Source organism: Pinus tabuliformis, chromosome 4_1 (genome assembly GCF_031772625.1).
Source record: "Pinus tabuliformis cultivar Carrire ecotype Pingquan chromosome 4_1, CPIR1, whole genome shotgun sequence".
NCBI classification, from domain to species: domain Eukaryota; kingdom Viridiplantae; phylum Streptophyta; class Pinopsida; order Pinales; family Pinaceae; genus Pinus; species Pinus tabuliformis.
Window position 1 is genome coordinate 208040863 of NC_142303.1, and position 20490 is coordinate 208061352.

At 42.6% G+C, this 20490-nt stretch overlaps 1 pseudogene across 1 annotated transcript in view; it reads left to right on the plus strand.

The window, feature by feature from the left end:
• The first annotated feature begins 896 nt into the window (after positions 1–896).
• The window catches only part of LOC149174944 (protein ROOT HAIR DEFECTIVE 3-like), a 238494-nt pseudogene continuing 218900 nt past the window's right edge, over positions 897–20490 (plus strand). Inside the window, exons 1-2 of the transcript XR_016257955.1 lie at positions 897–1211; positions 1336–1440. The product of XR_016257955.1 is annotated as a protein ROOT HAIR DEFECTIVE 3-like (transcript). The remainder of the gene's footprint in view (positions 1212–1335; positions 1441–20490) is intronic.

Genomic DNA, 20490 nt, shown 5'->3' on the forward strand with positions numbered 1-20490 from the left:
CTTGGTCTTATTTTTTTTATATAGAAAATAACCTGGGGCTATTACAAAGTTTCAGAAATGACTTCCTCCGCACAATAAGAGATTTCAGGTCTTTTGGGTAATCTAAACATAAACCGTAAAAGGTCGGTAAAATTGGTGGAGTCAATACCCTCTTTGGATGAAGGAGGTCATGCCCCTACCCCAACATCCCCACCCCACCTTCTCAAAAGTGTTGAAGTGACCAAACTATTCCTTGCACCAACAGGATTTCCCAAAAGTCTATATTATTCAAAGCTATTAGATTAGCTATTATTATATAATTTAAAGACCTCGACATGTAAATACATCATTATGTACAAACAACATTTGACTACCAAAATAACTTACTAATAAATCAAAAAGGGTGATTTTCAATCTTGTAAAATACCTCTAAATTTTTTCTTTATATTCCAAAAAAATAAAAAATCTTAACCAATCAAAACCAATTTTAAAATATATTCCAAAAATTAAACACAATTTTATTAATATATACTAAATACCCACTAATCCAATCATTCATTGAGGTTATTAAAAAAAAAAAAACCAATATCCAAAAACACTATCCTTATATGTAATAGCTAAATACTAAATTACAATTTAATCTATACCCAAAAATATATATATCTCACTAGATATCAGCCATTTTCTAAAGTTTTAAAATTTGGATTATTTACAATTTCTTCACTATATCTCGCTATTTAAACAAACAACCCACCAAATTTTCCTGAATTTTCTTTTTCCTTTATTTATTTTTTAATACCCGAAAAAGGACATAATGAAGTGTTGTTCATTCTTGTTCTTGCACCAAATTTTCTCGAATATTCTTTTTTGCTTTAATCATTTTTATTCCTAAAAGGAAAATAATGAACCTGCTGTTGTCTTATGCCGTGAGCAAGGTGGCCCTTTAAATGTTATTCTGTTTTTTTGAATTTTCTCGAAGGCCATGCGATACGGAGGATGGATTTTTTTAAACCCTCGGCAATCTGGCTGCAGAGGCTGATTGAACCCTTGATCTTGTAATTATCACCATTAATTCTTCATATTTATCCAAGATCGGCCAATTTACCTCGTTCAGGCCGACTTCCGTGAATTCTGAGCTACTTGGGGACTTTCTTCTTTTTAATCGGTTCGTTGGAATTCAAGGGTTTCAAATCTTGGGTTCATTCTCGCTTCACAGGGCTGTGGTTGATAAGGTACCATTGATTAATTCACCCGTTTCGCAAAATTAATGGTTTTCCGGTATATAATTCTGTAAGATTTAAAATCTCATTGAGAGAAAGCCAGAAGGACGACGAAACATTTATATTCTGCCGACAGGGGTTAGTATTACGCGTTGGGTTAAGTGCGTGGCCCGAGTTCAATTCCTTTGGAGCGGCGTCACAGTTTGTTTTTAATTACAGAATTGAACCATGTCCCAAACTGGTATTTTTCTTCCCATTTCTTCTTAAAAAAAGGATTATGCCGATGTAAGTTGTCATTTTTTTCTGCCAAGCCTATCAAATTAACATTGACAATGTCTAGCTATCGAGTTGAAAGCTTTAGAAATAGAATGTGTACTGGAGTTGCCTTTTGCTCATTTTCCTGATTCACTTGTGACTAGGTTACTTCGAATCTGTCTTCATGTGGTCGTGTCATGATCAATTTGCAGATGTTGATAAGACAGATTTATGTTGTCAATGGAGTTCTGCTCCAGTCTTGTCTCAAACCATCCACCATTGTTGAAACATGAGTTCTACCATGATCATGAATAAGCAATAACGGTTAGGTGCAAGTTTTGGTGTATTTTTGATAAAAATAGTACACCCTGTTGCCACAACATCGCCAAACCAGTGTTCTTGTGATTAAAAGTTTTCCTTTTGATGGCCGTCTTGCTCGTGAAAACAGGCTGTCTCTGATGTGTGACATTGGGACGTATTTGAATTTTGGGTAAACAGTAATGCTTTTAGAGTTTAAATGAGGTGGCTTAACAAAATAGTATTTACCCTGCTTCTCTTTCACTTTGGCAAGATTGGATTTCAATGATTGATGTGTTTTGCCATCATTTTTTCAGTGTTCCACGGGGACTCGCCCCCCACCCTAGGGGTCTAGTTTCCTCGCTCCCCCGCGCTCCGGGGACTTGGGGACGAGTAGGGGACGTTTCCCCACGCTCCCAAAATGGAGGAAACTCGGGGGGACGTGCCAGGGAAACGTTTCCCTTCCTTGAGGGGACGTTTCCCCACGCTCCCAAAAAAATGGCCTTGCTTATAGTTTATGATTTAATAGACCTAAAGTGGTACAAAGCTACTCATGTTCTGTATGGGGATAACGTCTTGTGCTGTCTTTTGGTTTCAACAAGCGTTATTTTAGAGGGTCAGTATCATGGAAATTTGTTGGACCATATAGCACGTACATGAATTTTCCCTTTCAAAACTTCTCCTTTTTTTCTCAAGTGATGGTTGGATTACAGTGGGGAGATAACTGGAGTGACAGGCAAAGAATATGAGACATTCAGTTTGTGTTTTTAATTTGCATGACATTTGACATACAAACTATGGAAGCAGCACCTATGTCATGTGGGAAATAATTGGGTGGACTATAGACTAACATGCGTTTACTGCAAGCATGACAAAATACTATGGGCAACAAGAAATCTCAGGAACTGTCGTTATATATGAATTTATACAGTTACAAAATTTACACAGAGCACAGTGGCTCAGCTTGAATTCTCAGGTCCGAAAATTATTTTCACCCCTGAAATACACTGCTAGTTTGAAGTTTGAACTGCATGGCATTGCTCTAATAAGGTAGACAAATTATCCATGCCATCGTTGGTCACCCAAGTTGGTTCGCAGATGGTCATCCTGCAGTCAATGTCATTTGATAGTAAACTGTCAAAAACTCTTTCATGTGATCTTCTCATCTCTCCTGGAACTAAAACTCTTCTTTCAACATATGGTGTACTGTCTATATTATATATAATATAACAAACTTTCTAGCTGTTGGATCCAATACAGCTGGACAACCCATTGTAGTTCCCCCTTCTACTGCCAATGCAGTGTTCCTGATCTGTTCATTTACCTTTTCACAGAATTCAGTGGCTACCTTATCAAGCTGAAGCTCTTCCTCTGTCTGACCAAAATCTAAATTAGAATTTGACCAAGCTGAATTAGAATTTTAAATTTATTATTTTATATGATATTATAAATTTAGATAATGTCAAATGATATTCATATCAATGATCATGCTTTGCGGCTTTTCAATTCAAACCAAATTGTCATAGTGGACTCAATTTATAAATTTTTAAGACCCTGACGCTCCCCCACGTTTCCTAAAAAATGGTAGGGAGCTTTTGCATAGGCCGCTCCCGCGCCCCCTCGCTCCCTCGCCCCCTCGTCCCAGAACCTTGGTGGAACATTGCATTTTTTATGAAGTTTATCAACTTTAAATGATAATGGCTATTAAGTTTAAAGGTTTAGAATGAAATGGGCATTGAACTTGTTCTTTTCTCTCTCTCTTAATTCACACGATGGTTGAAATTGTAGCGTAGCAAAAGATAATAAATGAATCACTATTATTGTTTAGTTACTATAAGTGATGATACGTTATAGACATAGAGTTTAGTATAGCGAATGAACAGGTTTCATGTGAATTAGGAAAACACCATCAAACACAGGAAAATATTTATTGTTCATTCCAAGCTGTTGTCAATAATGCTAAACTGCAAAGCCATGTACATAGCCATAGGTAGGCAAATCTTTGGGGACAGACCATCAACGGTTGAGATATCCATTGCCATATTGGTGTTGCTAGTAGAAGTAGAAGCCAAGAACATGCTTAGTGTCTTTCTATACCTTTTAACTACAAACACTCAGTTGCTCCATGTTTGTAATCATCTAGGATTTTGTTTTGTATGTTCCATATATGGAGTTTCAACGTCATGTTTGTGGTGGATAGTTTTATAGAAATAGAATGTCAACTAGTGGAATCAGATGTCTATTTGTGCATCGATTGACATGGATAGTTTTATGGAATTAGAAGGTTGATGAGTGGAATTGAATGTCTATCTATATGTCATCACACTGTTGAAATTCAGGCCATGGTGAGCAGATTGTGAACTCTGGAATCTAACCTAAAACTATAGATCCTTAAAACTGCAAACATCAATCGAAATTTCTGCTAAAACTGCAAACACCAATTGAAATTTCTGCTATAACTGCAAATACCAATTGAAGTTTCTGCTATAGAGTGCTTTAAAGTTTAACCTACAAACACATACTTCTGACCATTAAAATAACAAACATGCAAATCTGAACGCTGAAAACAGCATTGCCGATTTTCTATTGAATCTGAAAACAAAAAGATAAACGCTATGGCTCAAAACACAAACTCTTGAATGATAAAGCAGTGTGCCCTTCCACACTTTTATGGAAGAATAGGTACAATGAATCTGTATGTATGCACAACAACGCCTCTACTGGCATTATTAACTCCAAACTCTAGTGCACCTTCCTTGCATGAATAACCAAGCCAATTAAGGTGCACCTCTACTTGGAGCTAGACTGAGGCATGCATGCATCCATCATTTGAGGTATCTATGCGATTCACTAAGCTCAAAATCCACATGCACGAGTGCCTCTACTAATTAGGGAACTGCGCCCTCTAGTTGTGCATGCAACTTCTAAATAAAGTTGAAAACAGAATTAGAACTGAACTGTTGAATATTGAAAAGCATATAAAACTAGAATTCTCCCCTCCATAATTGCCCCCATGTGCTATCATAATTGCTACAAGTTACATGGGAAGAAGAACATGTATTAAGGTACTATGCTAGATAAAGAAAGGTGTTGTAGCTTGGACAATGTTCAAGTTACATTCATGTAAAACTAACACTCCCTCTTAGTGAGAAAATTGTTCTTTGGCACGCCAACCATCTCTCTAAATGTCTGAAACTTCCTTTTTTTCCAAGGGTTTGGTTGAGATATCTGCAGCCTGTTGATCTACATGAGTTTATTGAAGAACCACAACTCCATTTTGGACCTTTTCTTTGATGAAGTGGTACATGATCTCAATATGCTTGGATCGATCATTATTCTAGATTCTTAGAGAGTTTGATACAACTCTGGTTGTCATAGTAAATCACGCTATTGTCCAAAATCAAATATGTCAACTTTGCTAATAACTTGCAAAATCATATGGCTTTCCAACTAGTAGAGTTGGTTGCCAACTTTGCCTTTGTTGAATGAAGTGTCATTGAAGCTTGCTTCTTGTTGAACCATGAAGCCATACCTGAACCCAAACCGAAGCAACATTTTAATGCTCCCCCTATCACTAGCACTACCTATGCAATTAGAATCTATGAACCCATGCAATATAAACTCTCCATCACTAACATACCTTAGTCCAAAATGAATTGTGCTCTTCAAGTACTGAAGCACATGTTTTGTGGCAACTCAAGAAACCTGCTTGGGCTCTACCATATATTGCTAAAAGTGTTGATTGCAAAGCAAATGTTAGGTTTGGTTTTTACCAAATACATGAAGGAACATATCAATTTTGTGTATACATATCAATAATTATAGTAATTGCTAACATTAAAGGTCAATTAGGTGACTTCTGCATGTCTGGACACTTAGAGCTGTGTAGAAGTACATGTTCGATGCTACAAACATCAACAGTGAAATTTCTTCATAATCTTAATTGTATACTTACACTGTGCAATGGAGATCTCACTTGGACTCTACCACATCTCTAGATCCAAAACGTTGAGCATTAAGTTGATATCCTACATATTAAATTCTCTCACGAACTTTTCCTTGCACCGTGTTATGAGTTTCTTAGAACTTTTTATATATATAAGATCATCTACATATAGGATTAAAACAAGCAAATTATAATCATCAATCAAATAGTAAAATTGGAATATTGATCTATTTTAGTGAAACCCAAACTTGAAAGATACTCATTGATGTTGGAGTATGATGCGTGTGGTGCTTGCTTCAACCCATGAAGGGCCTTCTTCAACCTACAAACATGGTTTTCATGCCTGTGTATCTCAAAGCATCTTGGCTATTTTGGGTATAGTCCTCCTTAACTAGACCATTAAGAAATGTTGTCTTGAAGTCCATTTGATATAACTTCCAACCAAGGGCTGATGCTAAAGACATGATGAATTTGTTGGAGATATATTTGGCAATAGGAGCAAAAGTCTCCTCATAGTTAACTTCCTCTCTCTGGGAGAACCCTCTAGCCACAAATTGAGCTTTGAATTTCCTTTTCTGCCGTTTGCTGGATGCTTTACCTTGTATAGCCACCTGGAGTCAATTATTAACTTCCCCTTGGGTTTAGGAAAAATCTCCTACAGATCATTCTTCATGATGGCGTTGTACCTCTCCATCCACTTGCTTCCTCAAAACTACAAGGCTTTGCATCAATTATGGAAGACAAGAGTGCAACATAATTCATAAATTTCTTGGGATGTTGACTTACTCAAAATGAAGTCTTAGGAGCCCCAACTTGCTCTTGTGCAATGTTGTCATGTCTAGGTTGTGAAAATTCCTAAACCCGAAATCCCTACTGCAGCACTGCAGCAATTGATATTACTTCTCCTACTTGTTAAACTATACAAGTTATTTACTGTGTTCTATGGTAAATATCAAAGTAAATACAATTGCAACATTCACTATTTAAAATTAATATGCCGAAACAAGACACAGAACAAGAAAAAGATAACACAATGACACAATTATTTTTGGACAAATGTCCTTGGAAAAACCCAATGTGGGAAAATCGGTGCAAGGGTTTCTTTATTATTCTTTAGCGAAAATCTCATGTACAAGATACAACCAACAGAATAGAAGAGGATTCTCTGTGAGAATTTTTACAGACACTTCTCGACAAGTTTCTGATCCAAGAGAGGACTTGTTGCCTCCTTTGCGTCTGACTGCGTCACCCCCTGCATGAGAACTACGCTATCCCAACGTCACACAGCCTCTGCGTCACAGCCTGTGCGTCTTCTGCTCCTGACTTTTAGACTGATGCTGATACCCTCTCTCTCTCCTTCTCACTTGCAACTCTCCCTTTGATTCGATTTTCCCTTGCCGAACTTCGACCAGTGAGAAAATCGAACTTACTCGGGTAACTGAGTATCTACCTTTGGTGTGTTTCCAAATGCCCCTTGATGTCCTTCTTATAATCTTTCAGTTGAGAACCAACAACCCAGATTAGATTCTAATCAATGGCTCAGATCATTTGGATTCGATCTTCGTCTTCTTCTAGAAGTTACACCCACAATTTAGATTAATACCCATTAACTATTTTAATTTCCTAAGTTTAGGTTGAGGGTCCCATTAAAATTAATTAATTATTTTAATAAAACTGTCTCCGGGTGGAATTTTCCAAAACGATTTCTGGGTATTGTGGAATACATATGTCTAAGCCTCCCTACAAAATTTGAGACTTAGAGCACATTCGGTGCTACCAAAAATCAGCATTCCCTCTTAGCGAGGAATGTGCTCTAGCAATGCGACCTACTGAAGCATCACCCTGTTCTGTAACATCTCCCTCTATGCTGCTGATCTTTGACATCACTGCCCACCAACTACTACGTAAATGTTGCATCTGTACTGCAATTCTCTCTCATTCCTTGCCACTGTAACTGAGAAATTACTTATTTACAAAAACAGATTCTCTACCATACCCATCTGAACTGAATGAACTTATCTCTTCCTAGAACCTTTATGAGTATGTCTGCTACTTAATCTCCTGTGGGAACATACTGCAGTTGTACTGTGCCACGCTGAACACAGTCTCTCTGATAAAGTGACATCTGATATCAATGTGTTTTGACTGATCATGAAATATTGGATTCTCAGAGAGTTTGATACAACTCTGATTATAGCAATAAATCTTGGTCGCTTCCACCCTTTTTCTGAATAAACTCACAAGCAGTTTTCTAAGCCATATAGCTTCGCACATAGTTGTGCTGGCTAGCATATATTCAGCTTCTACTGGGCTCAGAGCTACGAATTTTACTTCCTGCTGCACCAAGAGATCATTCTTGATCCAACACTAAAGCAATACCTAGAGGTACTTTTCCGGTCTATTGAACTACCTTCCCAATCTGCATTTGTGAATCCATTCAATCTAACATCATCCCCTCGGGAGTATTTCAACCCATATCTGACTGTTCCACGCACATACCTCAAAATGTGCCTCGCTGCTACCTAATGCACCCTTTTTAGTTCCACCATGAATTGACTAAGGGTGTTGACAACGTAACAAATGTTTGGCCTAGTGTTGACCAGATACATAAGCGACCTAATGAGCTGTTTGTACAAGGTGGGGTCCACCTTCTTGTCTCATGATGCATTTGTTTTCTTCCAGTTGGTGATCATGGGAGTAGTCATGGGCCGACAATCTTGCATTTTGAATCTCTTCAGAATTTCTGTATCATATCTTCCTTGCCTAAGGAAGATCTCCCCATTCTTCTCCCAAACTTCCAACCCTAGAAAATAATGCATCGACCCGATATCCTTCATGTTGAATTCTGCTTTAAGATATTCTTCTTGCAGTCCTGTATGAGCTTAATGACCCTGTTAAAAACAAGTCATCCACATATAATACTAGAATAAGTGGCTCATTCTCTACCATTAAATAGTAGAGATTGGGATCAGCATCACTCTTGACAAATCCCAACTGATGCAAGTAATTATCAATTCGACCATACCATGCTCTGGGTGCTTGCTTGAGACCATATAGGGCTTTCTTTAATCTGCACACATGAGTTCTCTTTTCATGCGTTTCGAAGTCTTCAGGCTGTTTTATATATACTTCTTCTTTTATCACCCCGTTCAGAAATGTTGTCTTGAAATCCATTTGGTGAATGCCATCCCATTTGAGCTGCTAGGGATATATGGATTTGATAGAGGTATATTGGGCTATTGGGGTGAAGGTCTTTTCATAGTCTATTCCTTCTTTCTGTGCGTACCCTTTTGCCACGAAGCTAGCCTTGTACTTCTCTATACTGCCATCTGCAACATACATGATCTTGTAGATCCACCTTGATCCTACAACTGATCTATCCTTTGGTCTAGGTACTACTTCCTAGATGTTATTCGTCATGATAGAACTATACTCTTCTACCATGGTATCCACCCACACTTGGTGTTGAATGGCTTCCTGAAAGCTAGAGGGTTCTTCAACCTGTGCTACCAAGGCCTGGTATCTGTCAGATTGTCTACGTTGCCTCTTTTCGGTTCTAAGAGCTCTAATAAACTCCTCTGTGTCCCTCAGCGTCTGCTGTATTTCCCTGCAGGTTCTACCACTGGTGGTGGGAGGCTCAATCAACTCCTCCTAGTCCTGTCGTTCCATCTGCTGAGAACTATCTGGATTTCCTTCTTCTGAGGAAATGCTGGTACTAGTCACTGTACTTGATCCAGGTGTCTGTCCTCCTGCCTGTTCTCCTTGCTACCCCTACTGTTGCTGGACTAATGGAACATCTACTGACTGATCTTCTGCTGGCATCTCTAGAGATTTCCTGAAAGCTCTATCCTCCATGAACTTCGCATCCCGTCTCACTACAATCTCCCTGCTGCTAGGAATGTAGATTCTATATGCCTTTGAGGTCTCGCTATATCCTACGAGGTACCCCTTTTCTACGGTTTGATCTAGTTTCCTGCGCTTTTCATCTGGAATGTGACAATATGCCACACTTCCAAATATACGGGGATGACTTACTTCCGGCTTCTTCCCAGTGAAGACACCTTCGGACATTCTCTTCCCCAACGTTCTGCGAGGAGTTCTATTCTGGATATATACCGTTGTGTTGCAAGCCTCTGACCATAAGAATCTAGGTAAGTCCTGATCATACAACATAGCTTTTGTTGCCCCAACAATAGTTCTATTTTTGTGCTCTGCTATTCCATTCTGCTCCAGATTATGTGGAGTTGTCCATTCTCTTTTGATGCCCTCCTTCGCGTAAAAATCTGTGAAGTCTTTGTTTGTATATTCTCCACCATTATTTGAATGCAATACCTTTATCTTTTTCGCTATCATGTTTTCAACGAGAGCCTTAAACTCTCTGAATCAATCAAAGACCTTATCCTTGGTCTTTAAGAAATAGATTCAGGTTTTTCTAGAGTGATCATCAATAAAGGTAACGAAGTATTTGCCACCACTAAGAGCCCTTGTGGACATTAGACCATAGATATCTGAGTGTATCAATCCCAATACACATTCTGCTCTATTGTTGCTTCTGGAAAAAGCTGCTTTAGCGTACTTCCCTAGTACACATCCTCTGCATAAATCATCATGCTCAGTACTAAGGACTGGAACTCCTGTAACAGTCTCTTTGAGCATCCTCAGTGCTCCATTGTGTAAGTGTCCCATTCGCCTGTGCCATAATTCATTCAATTCCTTTTCACCATTATGACTGCTGCCTATCAGTGCCATTGGAGACTCGAGCTGCAACCTATATAGTTTGTTGCTTCGAGTTCCAATTTGTTTCTTCTTCTTCCATCTTGGATGTTTGACATATACTTTCTTTCCAATGAAGTATACATAGTATCCCCTGTCCTGTAACTGGGACACTGAAATCAGATTTATTCCTAACCTGGGCACATTTGAAATCAGATTTATTCCTAACCTGGGCACATGCAGAACATTGGTGGCTTGGATGCTGGTTCATGCTTCCGTCTGAAATGCTATGGTTGATCTGGATTTAAACAAGAACACAACAAATTACAGATATAACCATGCATATAGAGATGCAACAGAAATAATACTTCATTTCATTACTGTAAAATACTGAAATATGCTTACAAACAGAAATGGAAATAAACTAGCTAGAGCGATGGTAGCTTATCTCTGAGAAGAAATATGGCGGCTACATGCCTCTGAACTGTGTTACAATGAGGCTCGAAGGTCTATTTATTGTTGAGAAATAATGGAAAACCCTAAACATCCAAAAACTTAACCCTAGAAGATAAAACACCAAACTGTGGGCCCTGTTTGGGTAAATTGGTACATCAACTTCCCGGGGTCGTAACTTTGGCATACGATCTCCGTTTGATGCGCACAATATCTCGTTAGAAAGATCTATCTGAGAACTACAACTTTGAGAAGAGCAACATGGGTCCATCATCGGTCCATGGACCCATGTTGCTCCTATCTTTCCCAAAAAATGTCGTTTAGGGCCTCAAAATGGTGCAGGAAGTTCAGAACTTGAAAAACTGCTAAAAATGGTAAACTGTGCTACAATTAAGAAAACTGAAAAGCTGAAAGAAACAATGGTGGGGGTCCAAGTGGACTTGGCGGGTAGCCACTAAGATCCACTTGGATCATTCCTCCCTCCTTAGGAAGCAATGGTCCCCATTGCATTGAGTTCCTCCATGAGATGAGGAAACTTCTGTTGAACTTGGTCCCTGGTGAGCCACTTGCCCTGGTGAAGGAGTTGGCCTGCTTTGATAGCTCGATACAATTGGATACTCTGTTGGCGAGTGTGCTTGATCTATGTGTCCATGATCCGATTAGTTGCAGCTTGTTCCATGCAATCTGGATTTAATGTTGTGGGTGTGAGCTGTTCTGCAATGTCGGATGTGTCTAGTAATGGTGGAAAGTATGGCTGAAGGCGGTCCACATTGAACACTGGGTGCGGGCCAAGGAATGGGGGAATGTTGAGCTCAAATGCATTGTCTCCCATAGCCTTGGTAATGGTGTAGGGACCATATTGGAGTGGTTTGAGTTTTCGATAGGCTCCGGTAAGGCGTTCCTTTTGCAAATGCAACCAGACTTTGTCGCCCACCTGAAACTTGTGTGGCACCCGATGTTGATCATGTCGCTGCTTGTACTTGGCATTTGATTTCTCCAAAATGTTGTGGACCTGTTGGCGAATATGTTGGATGTGCTCAATGAAGCTATTTGCCTTATTTGTTTCGGACTGGACATGAGCCGAATCTGCGTGAGTAGCTGCAAATGGCAGGGCCACGTCAATGGGACATAGTGTTTGGAATCCCAAGCCTACCTGAAAAGGGCTGTGGCCAATCGAGTTGTGGAGAGCCCGATTGTAGCTGTGCTAAACATAGGGGAGGCTCTCATCCCATGTGCATGGATGCTTTGAGTTGTACATGCATAGAATGTGTACGATCATCCCGTTGACAACCTCTGTTTGGCCATCAATTTGAGGATGGAAGGCTGTGGACTTAGTGAGTTTGGTGTCCAACATCGACCAGAGACTGAACCAAAATGTACTGAGGAACCTGCTGTCCTGATCTGAGATGTGGGATCCCAAAGTGTACCCACACTCGTTCAAAGAGGAGTTTAGCAGTGGCTTCTGCTGTGATATTCTTCTTACAGGCCACCATAATGGCCATCTTCAAGAACCTGTCGATGACCACAAAAACACAGTCATTTTCATGCTTAGTAGAAGGAAGGCTCGACATGTAATCCATGGAGACGGATTCCCAAGGTCGATTAAGGATAGGCAGCGAGGTATAAAGGCCTTGCTTCTTGATGGTCGGTTTGGCAATGGCACAGGCAGTGCATGATCTGATGTACTTCTCGACATCCTGTTGAAGGTTCGGCCAATAGAAATACTTCTGCAGTACTGCCACCGTTTTCTCAACCCCGAAATGCCTAGCAGCCCCACTGTAGTGTGCTTCCCAAATCATCTTGGCACGCTTGCTTGAAGGAACACAAAGGTGACCCAGGTGGCATAACAGGGCATCCTGGAGGTGAAAATCTGGAACATGCTGATCCTCCAAGAGTGTTTGGTATGTGTGGCCGAATTTTGGGTCGCTTTTGTAGAGAAATGGCCAATCAGAAGTCTCGTGTCCACAAGAGTTGAGCATGGTGGTTAACCCCATGATCAGAGGTCGACTGAGGCAATCTGCAACATTATTGGTGCTGCCCTTCTTATACTTGATATTCAAATGGAACTGTTGCAGGTATGTGGACCACTTCTAATGGCGATCATTCTGCAATTTCCCTTGGGTTTGTATGAACTGCAGGGGTTGGTGGTCTGTGTGGATGGCCGTTTCCTTCCCCAAAATGTAATGCTTCCATTGTCGATAGGCCTGCACAATGGAATACATCTTTTTGTCATAAGTGGGATACTTTCGGACTGTGTCTCACTGTGATATGCCACTGGATGCCTGTGTTGAGTAAGGACTGCCCCAATAGCATAGTCAGAGGCATCTGTCTCGACCTCAAATGGTTGTTGCAAGTCTGGTAATGCGAGCATTGGTGTCGAGCAGAGGCGATCTTTCAACTCTGTGAATGCCTTCTGTTGAGATTCAGACCAAAAGAATTTTGCTTTCGCTCCTCCCTTGGTGACTTAACTCAAGGGCCAAGCAATATGAGAAAATCCCAACATGAACCTGCGGTAGAAGTTGGCAAGACCTAGAACGCTGTGGAGCTCTGTCAGATTGGTTGGAGATGGCCAATCCTGGATGACTTGGATCTTGGCTGGATCCACATGCACCCCCCGTTCATCAATAACGTATCCCAAATACTGAAACTGGGTCATGCCAAAAGTGCATTTCTCCAAATTGGCACATAACTTGTGTTGCCGCAGTGTTTGGAGAACCTGTCGGATGTGGTGGAGGTGCTCTTCCCAACTCTGGCCGAAGATCAGGATGTCATCCAAGTATACTACTACAAATGAGTTGGTGAAAGGCCACAAGATGTCATCCATTAACCTCATGAAGGTTGCAGGAACATTTGTTTCACACATGGGAGGGTTCAATTGGTACCTAGTGATATCCTGACTTCAAATCGATCTTGCTGAAATATTTTGCTCCCTTCAGTTGGTCCAAGAGGTCATTAATTTGTGGGATCGGGTACCTATTACAGACAATGATCTTGTTCAGCGCCCAATAGTCAATACAGAGTCTCCAAATCCCATCCTTCTTTTGTACCAACACTGTTGATTTGGGGTAGCATCGGATGTGCTCTAGCCACGAAATTTGGTGGAGAGGTTGGGGCACATGAGATCTCCAATACCCAGAAAGGGTTTGGGCAGATTCTAAACAGATCAGGAAATATTAAAATAATTAATATTTTTAATGGAGTATTAATATGAATCTGTGTTAGAGTGGTCCAAAAGACATGGATCAAGCCAGATCTAATCTTAGCCGTTGATTAGGGACTTAATCTCGGCCGTTGAATCGTCAATAGGAAAAGTATAAGAAGAGGCTTGAGGGTCACTTGGAGATCACACTAGATGATCAGTGATTCTATTCTCTAGAGCGGGGTTTGCTAAGAGGGATAAAACCAGTGATCGGGAGAGCAGCTGAGGGGCATTGAGTACAAAGGAATAGAGAAGGCAGAGATTGTGCCGGGAGAGCAGTGCAACAGCCAAGGAGGGTGACGCAGAGCTTGCAAGGGCTCGCGCAGGGCCACGCAGAGGCAGCCAAGTGTTGTGTAGAGCAACAGAGGGGCCAGCGTAGCTGATGCTGATTTGGGGTAGCATCGGATGTGCTCTAGCCACGAAATTTGGTGGAGAGGTTGGGCACATGAGATCTCCAATACCCAGAAAGGGTTTGGGCAGATTCTAAACAAATTAGGAGATATTAAAATAATTAATATTTTTAGTGGAGTATTAATATGAATTTGTGTTAGAGTGGTCCAAAAGACATGGATCAAGCTAGATCTAATCTTAGCCGTTGATTAGGGACTTAATCTCGGCCGTTGAATCGTCAACAGGAAAAGTATAAGAGGAGGCTTGAGGGTCACTTGGAGATCACACCAGATGATCAGTGATTCTATTCTCTAGAGCGGGGTTTGCTAAGAGAGATAAAATCAGTGATCGGGAGAGCAGCTGAGGGGCATTGAGTACAGAGGAATAGAGAAGGCAGAGATTGTGCCGGGAGAGCAGCACAACAGCCAAGGAGGGTGACGCAGAGCCTACAAGGGCTCACGTAGGGCCACGCAGAGGCAGCCAAGTGTTGTGTAGAGCAATATAGGTGCCAGCGTAGCTGACGCAGAGGCTCCCAGTGCTGACGCAGGGCCTCTTGGGGCTGACGCAGGCCAAGAAAGGCTGATGCAGGGCTAGTGTGAGGCAGAGAGGGGCTGACGTAGTGCAAATTGGGCAAACGTTGGGGTTGCCGGACAATTTTGTGCTGAGGAGCTGTCGGAAGGGTTTTCTGGGGCTTCAGCCAGGAGATTTCTCTCAAACTGAGGTATAGCTGCTAAGGAAATTCTCTGTTGGGTAGGCCAGTTACGGCACCCAGATTGTACTTTGATATTGCTTAATAAGAAAACCCTCAGATCGCTGCACCGGTTTTCCTGCATTGGGTTTTTCCGGGGACATTGGTCTAAAAATAATGGTGTCATGTGGTGTGTTTGTTCTTGTTTCTTTTAGTTGCTGATCTGTAATATGTTGAGCATGCATTGGTGTTTATTTTCAGTATTTACTTTGTAAATAACTTGTTAAAGAAAAATAACAAATAGGTAGGAATAAATCAAAAAAAGTGCATGAAGGGTTTCTAAACTAAGTAAATTTAGAAACTTCAACATGGTATCAGAGCGTGATTGCAGATCACAGGAGGACTAAAAGACATCAGCCGAGCGGAGCAATAGCAGCAGAAAACAACTGTCCCGAGGTGACAAACGCTGTTTCTAGCAGCGCAGAAGCCAAGAAGTGTGACGCAGAGCCAACCAGAGCCATGCAGAAGAAGGCGGGAGCTGCGCAGAGTCTCAAAGAGGCCAATGTTCCTGACGTTGAGGGCTAGAGGGCTGACGCAGGGCATCCCAGGGCTGACGCAGACCCATCTGGGGTGGCGCGGAACCAGCGTGAGGCAGAGAGGCGCTGACGCAGTTCACAGAGAGGTAGTTGCTGGAGTCTAGAAGGTTGCAAAAATATTGCAGAGTGGAGTTCGTGAGGTATTGTAGTCAGAACAGTACCTGACAGAGCAGGGCCAAAGGAGTTGTTACGGAGGGTTTCCAGTCGAAGAACCTGGATCAGTAGTGCAGTTGCACAAGACGATCAGAGTAGGGGGCATCTTGACAAGCGACAAGAGGATTTCCAGGAGGGAAATCAGGACTCAGAGGGAGTCCAGAAGAGAACTTCCAGACGGGAAGTAGAGACTTAGAGGAGTCGAACAGAAAACTTCCAAGAGGGAAGTAGAGGAGCATCATGGCACTACACGGGGTAAGAGACTAGGATAGACTGGACGGAGCATCGAACTTCGTAGTCTGGAAGGCCAGAATCTTATCAGTGCTTGACAGGAATCGTGTCAAGAACTTCGCCTTGAAGACAATAGCTATCCCAGTCGAACCAAATGATAATGACAAGTACGAAGAGACCAGGATAGACTGGACGGAGCATCGAACTTCGCAGTCTGGAAGGCCATAATCTTATCAGTGCTTGACATGAATCGTGTCAAAAACTTCGCCTTGAAGACAATAGCTATCCCAGTCGACCCAAATGATAATGACAAGTACGAAGAGGCGATGGCGAGAGCCAAGTGCATTATCCTTGATGGGGTCAAGGATCATGTGGTACCACATATAGTCGAGAAGGAAACGAAAGTTGAGATGTGGGAGGCTCTCAAGAACCTGTACTAGCATACTTCTGTGCAGAGAAGAATGCTGCTCGAGAACCAGATGAGGTCGTATCAGTTGAAGAAGGGTCAAACGATTGACTCCTTCCTCGGAGGATTGAATGAGATCCGAGATCAGTTGATTGCTATTGGAGTGACAACGGATCAAGAGCTTATGATGAGGACAACCCTGAATGCTGTCTCAGAAGAGTGGCAAGTGTTTGTCCAGAGCATCCTGGGCAGAGGGACTCTCCTACCTTGGGACGAGATGTGGGCAGCTCTTTGCCAGGAACAGATCAGACGATAGTCAAAGACAGGTAGCAGCAGCAAAGGGATCAAGGTCAAGCAGGAGGAGGAGGATGTGCCATAGCATCTAAGAGAAAGCAGGAGAAGTGGAAGAAGAAAGATCTCTCCAAGATTAAGTGCTTCCACTGTGGGGAGATGGGTCATTATGCGACCCAGTGCCCAAGGAAGAAGAGTAAGGGAGAGTCTTCCGAGACTAAGGCAGCGCTGGCAAGGGCAAAGAAGGAAGTTTTGATAGACGATGACTGTGCCATAAGTGCACATGCGCCACTTGAGAAGAAGTGGGGAGACATCGAGCTGTAGTCAGGTGGACTACAGGTGATGAGGGGCAGGATCCTTGAGGTACCCAGCCTCTTGGATTAGACCTTTCTATGGGAGCCCCGACTAGGAGTAACAGGACTGGTTGAGAGGGTAGAGACGGATGTGGATGGAGCAGCAGAGAGAGCTATAGTGTAGGAGTCCCAAGACAGCGCAAAGCTAGCAGGCTGCAACAGTGCGAGAGGCACATGAGTGTTGCACCAATGCAGGAAGGCACAGCGAGGTGTGCAATGGTGTGAGATGCAGTGAGTTGTTGCAGCAGCGCAGAGGTCAGAGGGAGGGAGCACTTGTCAGTGGTAGAGGGAGCTTCAACATCAGTGGGTATTTCTAGCCCAATAAGGAGGTCAGTTGGGAGATCAGTTACTTAGTTCTCAGTAACTAAGTTGCAGTGCAGTAGTGGGCAGCACGATGCAGCTTGATGAGAGGAGGTGCAGTGCGGATGCAGTGCTGTGAGAAAGGACCAACAACAGCACGGATGGAGAGGGAGCTGTAGTACAGATGCAGTAGTGGCAGTGGCAGAACCATGGGCAATAGCACAGGAGGCAGTAGTGCAGAGGATGTTGGGCAGGAAGGCCTAGCATCAGGACAGGTACCGATGCTGGATGATCAATGTAATACTCAGTGAGGAGTATTGCTAGAGCACAGTCCTCGCTAAGAGGGAGTGTTGATTTGGGGTGGCATCGAATGTGCTCTAGCCACAAAATTTGGTGGAGAGATTGGGGCACATGAGATCTCTAATACCCAGAAACGGTTTGGGTAGATTCTAAACAGTTAAGGAGATATTAAAATAATTAATATTTTTAATGGAGTCCCTAAGTTTAAACTTAGGGAAAATAAAATATTAATGAGTATTAATATGAATCTGTGTTAGAGTGGTCCAAAAGACATGGATCAACCCAGATCTAATCTTAGCCGTTGATTAGGGACTTAATCTCAGTCGTGGAATCGTCAACAGGAAAGGTATAAGAGGAGGCTTTAGGGTCACTTGGAGATCACACCAGATGATCAGTCATTCTATTCTCTAGAGCAGGGTTTGCTAAGAGAGATAGAATCAGTGATCGGGAGAGCAGTTGAGGGGCATTGAGTACAAAGGAACAAAGAAGGCAGAGATTATGTCGAGAGAGCAGCGCAACAACCAAGGAGGGTCACGCAGAGCTTGCAAGGGCTCACGCAGGGCCACATAGAGGCAGCCAAGTGCTGTGCAGAGCACCAGAAGGGCTAGCGTAGTTGACGCAGAGGCTCCTAGAGCTGATGCAGGGCCTCCTGGGGCTGACGCAGGGCCAGTGTGAGACAGAGAGGGGCTGACGCAGGGCCAGTGTGAGACAGAGAGGGGCTGATGCTTTCCAGATTGGGCAAACGCTGGGGTTGCAAGAGCAGTTTTGTGCTGAGGAGTTGCTGGAAGGGTTTTCCGGGGCTTCAACCAGGAGATTTCTCTCAAATTGTGAGGTATAGATGCTAAGGAAATTCTCTATTGGGTAGGCCAGTTACGACACTGAGATTGTACTCTGATATTGCTTAATAAACCCTTAGGTAGCTGCACCAGTTTTCCCGCATTGGGTTTTTCCAGGGGCATTGGTCAAAAAATAATGGTGTCATGTGGTGTGTTTGTTCTTGTTTCTTTTAGTCGCTGATTTGTAATATGTTGAGCATGCACTGATGTTTATTTTCAATATTTACTTTGTAAATAACTTGTTAAAGAAAAATAACAAGTAGGTAGGAATAAATCAGAAAAAGTGCATGAAGGGTTTCTAAACTAAGTAAGCTTAGAAACTTCAACAAACATGATTGGGCTCCCACAGGGCGATGAACTCGGACGGATGTGACCTTTCTGCAACAACTCCTGAATCTGCGTCTTGATTTCATCGTTCTCCAGAATGGAGCGCCAATAGATTGGTCCATTGGGCAGCGGTGCACTTGGGGTTAGATCGATAGTTGTCGTGCGAAGGGTCCCTGTTTGGAGGACGTGGCCACTGTCTTCTTCGTTCCTTGAGGGCGCATCATCAGGAAAACAAATTTCCTGGTTTTGGAAATGAGCTTATTGCATTGTTTTGTAGTAACCAAAGAGATGGCAGTAGGTGGTGCTACCTCCGGTATCCTGTACAACTTATTTCCCAAAGTAACAATAACAACACGGGGCCTTGATTCATACACAACATGTCGCTTCCACAGGTATGGTTGTCCTAATAATACATCACAAACATCAAGCGGAGCAACGTCACACAATACCTCATCCGTGAAGGGCTTGATGTTGTATGGAAGGCGACACTGCTGGCTCACGCGAAGATCCCGTCCTTGGTGAAGCCATCCGATGGTGTACAGTTGTGGATGTGCTGTGGTCGGTAAGCCCAGTCACTTCACGACCTTTGCCGAAATGAGGTTCTTTTGGTTCCCGCTGTCGACAATGAACTGTAGCGGGGAGCCCTTTACCCACATCTAGGATTGGAAGAGACGCTTCTCCTCCTCTGGATCTTCGGTTTCCTCCTTCTGGATCTTCGTGGTGGCAACGATGGCGTTGGGCTCCACATCGATAATTTGCTTCCATTTGTCATTCCCCTTGTCGGGTTTTGACTTAGAGTCGGAATATGCATCTGATTCTGAAACCTTTAGCTCGGCCACCAGTGACTGCATGGCTCGACACTCACTTGTGTTGTGAGTGGAGCTCTTATGGAACTCACACCACTTTCCGATGTCCTTTTTTGGCTTCGCGGCGCTGTTCTTTGCTTGCAGCTTTGGCGGGTTTTGGGTCGCTCCGCCTTGGCTTTGTCCTTTGTTTTGCGGTTTGGGGACACCTTTCCCTTGCTTCGGATTCGCAGATCCAAAGTCTCGCTTCTTCTGTTTAAACTTTTGCTCGATTTTAATGACATATTGATATGCCGTGCCGAGCGAGGAGATGTTCAGGAATTCTATTTTTTTCTGGATGTACTTGTGTAGGCAGCCGCTGTATTCGAGTACCAATGCTGCTCCGAATCCTTGATACCCAACTTCGTGCGAAGGGTATGGAAAATATTGGTAAACTCAGGCATGTCTTGGTCCCTTCCCTGTTGCAGCGTGGTCCACTTTATGTATTGATCCTCATAGCTTCCGACAGGGTAGTACTGCTCCTTGATGGCAGTCCGGAATGAATTCCAAGTGGGTGTGGCTGAAAATAGTGAGGCCGTACTTTAATCCTTTTGCTCGCAGTAGGTTTCCAACCAATCCTTGACGTAGAGTATTCCAAGAATAAATTTGCTTGCGAAATATTGGATGGATTCATCTATGATGACATGTATAAGGTGGAAGACGACATCTTCTACAAAGATGAGATATATTTTGTTCTTGAATTTGCGCTTAGGTA